Source organism: Ictidomys tridecemlineatus, unplaced genomic scaffold (assembly GCF_052094955.1).
Source record: "Ictidomys tridecemlineatus isolate mIctTri1 unplaced genomic scaffold, mIctTri1.hap1 Scaffold_161, whole genome shotgun sequence".
In the NCBI taxonomy this organism is placed as follows: Eukaryota; Metazoa; Chordata; class Mammalia; order Rodentia; family Sciuridae; genus Ictidomys; species Ictidomys tridecemlineatus.
The window spans coordinates 293,396-297,026 of record NW_027521410.1 but is presented as its reverse complement, the minus strand read 5'-3'; the positions used below and the strand labels follow the sequence as shown (position 1 = coordinate 297,026).

General features: G+C 53.9%; 1 pseudogene; it reads left to right on the top strand.

Annotated features, from left to right (window-relative positions):
• The first annotated feature begins 708 nt into the window (after nucleotides 1-708).
• LOC144372775 (talin rod domain-containing protein 1-like) lies at nucleotides 709-3,365 on the top strand (annotated as a pseudogene).
• The last annotated feature ends 266 nt before the right edge of the window (nucleotides 3,366-3,631 follow it).

Below are 3,631 nucleotides of genomic sequence, written 5' to 3'. Positions count from 1 at the left end.
TGTGAGAAAAGACCTTACTATTGACTGGCATCAAATATTGGTTACAAAATCAAAGAATCTCTTGTTTTACTCACTAATCTATATGTAAATGATGTTAATTTAAGAAATAAGTGAAGATAATAAAATTCTCTTAATCCCAATATTTTACTTTTGACAACTTGTCAAGAAAAAAAATCATAGAAAATTTAGTGCTACTAAAAGCATAAAGTGGATGGATCGATAAGATAATATTTAAATAGATAATTAGGGTTAATTAGGTCAAACTTGTATAGATAATATTGTAAATATTTATCAAAGTTTAAATTTATGTTTAAAGCAATTAGTTAAAAGCATATTATCTATAAATAAAGAATTTCAAAGAAAAAACATGCACTTGTGTTTATATGCTCAAATATTTTGTTTTAAGAAGCAGAAAATGAATTTTGGGCAATGTATTCAAGTGTTTACTTTTCAAAATGTTGCTGTAATATTCTACTATTAAGAAATAGTAGGGAAGTTGGTGGTTGGCGGAAATGGCAGGAGCCGGGGCCCCAGCTGGTGGTCACGGCGCTAAGGGGACCTTCTGAGCCGGCTCATCAGCCGTGTAGACGCGTGCAGCTGCATTCGATGCTCGGGGCCAGGGCCTCGGGAGAGCTCAGCCGCTGCGTGCCCAGGACGAGGGCGTGCTGGAGATGGATTTGCGCCGACAGCCAGCAGCTGGCCGCCTGGCGCGGTCACGGAGCGCGTGCAGCCAAGGCTTCGGGCCGCGCGCTGTGAGCCGCTGGGCGGGAAAGGCAGCCGCAGAGCCCCGCGCACCCGGGCGTGGCGGGCGAGAGCACGAGTGGGACGGCCGCTGTGCGCAATCAGTGCAGGCTCCCACCCGGCTCTGACTCGGCGCGGCCGCGACAGCGCAGCCACACCCTCGGCCCTGCAGCCGCCACCGGCGCCGCTTCCTGAGAGCGCGAGTTAGGAGATGTGCCTGGGGCGGCTGTGCGTTCCAGAGTGCCAGCCCGGGCAGCCGTCGCAGAGAAGTGCCGCCTTGGCGGGGTCACGGCGCCTGAAGCTCACGTGTGCCGCCGAACCCAAGGTGGCCTGTGGTTGACAGCACAGCAGGAGCCGCTGCCCGTGCTCCTCCCCGAGGAAAGGATTTTGATTTCAAAGAAAGGAAGGAAGTAAAGACAACTCCCAGCTTCCCTGTCCCGCCCTCTCCGCTCCGTGGCCGCCAGGCCAGGCCATGCCCAGGAAGGCTGCGGCGGCTCAGCAGAAGGGACTTTCCTGGCAGCACCACGGCGAGGAGCGCGGACTGTGAGTGTATTCTCCCGCGGTTCATGCTTCCTGCAAGCTTTCTAGGAGGCCGAACGCTGCAGCCTCTCCTCACGCCCTGAAGAGCCCCCGGTGTTCTCTGGCCCTCGGGCTCACCCTACGCTGCCCGGGCTCTGGCCGCCGTAGCCCAGTGCCCTCTACCCGCGGCGGTGGATGGCATGATGGTGCGGGGAAGGCACCGCGGCCTTGGCCAGCTGAGGCCCAGGGGCGGCGGCAGCGGCGGTGGTAGCGGGCTCCCCAGCGGCATGCCAGTGCCCCCTGGGCGCGATGGCTAGCGGCAGCGCTGGGAAGGCGGCTTCTCCCGCTCCTGTGAGCGCCGTCGGTGCGGCCAGCTCGCAGCCACAGAAGAGGCTGGTGTCGGTCTGCGACCACTGCAAAGGTAAGATGCAGCAGGTGGCCGACCTGCTACTACTTTCCAGCGAGGCCCGGCCAGTGCTCTTCGAGGGCCCCGCCTCCTCTTGTGCTGGTGCTGAGTCCTTTGAGCAGTGCCAGGACACCATCATTGCGCGCACCAAGGGGTTCTCCATTCTCACCCATGATGTGCAAAGCCAGCTTAACATGGGCCGATTTGGAGAGGCTGGGGACAGTCTAGTGGAGCTGGGCGACCTGGTGGTGTCGCTGACCGAGTGCTCAGCCCACGCCGCCTATCTGGCTGCAGTGGCCACCCCAGGCGCACAGCCTGCTCAGCCGGGCCTAGTGGATCGCTACCGCGTGACACGCTGTCGCCACGAGGTGGAACAGGGCTGCTGCGCGGTGCTAAGAGCCACCTCACTGGCCGATATGACCCCGCAGCTGCTGCTGGAGGTGTCCCAGGGCCTGTCGCGCAACCTCAAATTCCTGACGGACGCATGCGCCCTAGCCAGTGACAAGTCACGGGACGGCTTTTCACGCAAGCAGTTCAAGCTGGGCGTCAAGTGCATGAGCACCAGTGCATCCGCGCTGCTGGCTTGCCTAAGGGAGGTGAAGGTGGCACCCAGTGAACTGGCGCGCAGCCACTGCACGCTCTTCAGTGGGCGCCTGGTGCAGGCGGTGAGCGCACTGTGGGCTTCGCCACTGAGCCGCAGTTCCTGGGTCGCGCGGCCGCTGTGATCGCAGAGGGCAAGGCGGTGCAGACCGCCATCCTGGGTGGTGCCATGAGCGTGGTGTCAGCCTGCGTGCTTCTGACCCAGTGCCTCAGGGATCTGGCGCAGCACCCGGATGGGGGAGCCAAGATGTCGGACCACAGGGAGAGGCTGAGGAACTCGGCCAGCGCCCTGTCTGAAGGCTGCACCCTGCTATCTCACGCTTTAAGACAGGTCTTCACCCAGGACTTTACCGCCAGTAAATTCCAATTCTGTGAATTAGTAACACCCCCCTCCACCCCATGCCCTTTCTTCTACCCCAGCCTAAAGGAAGACACTTATTCTCTGCCCCTCTCCATTTATACCAAAGAAATCATAGGTGGAACACCTGCCACCACCACCACCCCCATGTTAATTGCCCAAGAGGAATCTTCCAGGGCCACACACACAACTCACATGCACCGAAGAGCCCAGGGGTCAAGCAGCCCAAACAGGAGTGGGGAGCAGAAAATGGGTAATCTGCTGGTTGTGGTTTTACCCCTACACCCCCCACCCCTGTCCGTCAACTGAATTTTATTAATTGGGCAGGAAGGAGGTCATGGGTTCATTTCTTCTTTTTTATTTTAATTAAAAGAAAGGTTACCTCAGTTTCACTCCTTAGACATGGATGTAGGTACCTTTTTTTTGTATGTTATTTTTTTAATTAATTGTGTTGAATTAGGAGTATACTTGGTGTGGAAAGAGTATGACTTTGCCATGTGATTTGCAAATGGAAGGAAAGCTACTGTGAGCGTGTTTTATTTTTTAATTTACACCATAGAGTGATTTTTTCCCCCAGTGTCAAGTTTTTACCTTGCATGTACTGGAGTATTTATTTCATCTATTAAAATGTTATGTTTCTCAGAAAAAAAAAAGAAATAGTATAAAATTCTGTATACTGTCAACATTGAATATGTTCACATTTAAAATTAAACAAAAGGGTTGTGGTTTATTTTGATCAAATATGCTGGTATATTTCTTATTTTCAGTATTATGCTTAGTAGAAGCTCACAAGAAGCAGGGCTCTGCCCCATCAGCAGTCTGCTTGCACAGGTGGACTGGTTTGTCTGCAGAGAAGTGCCCTTTGCCTGCTGTGTATTGGCATCTCTGTTCTGATAATGTCCTTCTGCAGCAGAGGTCCATCCTTCCCCAACATGTTCACAATAAAAGCCAACTTCTGGTAATTCATCATGCCAGAACCTTCCTGCAGCCACCTCCTTGTTCCTCAG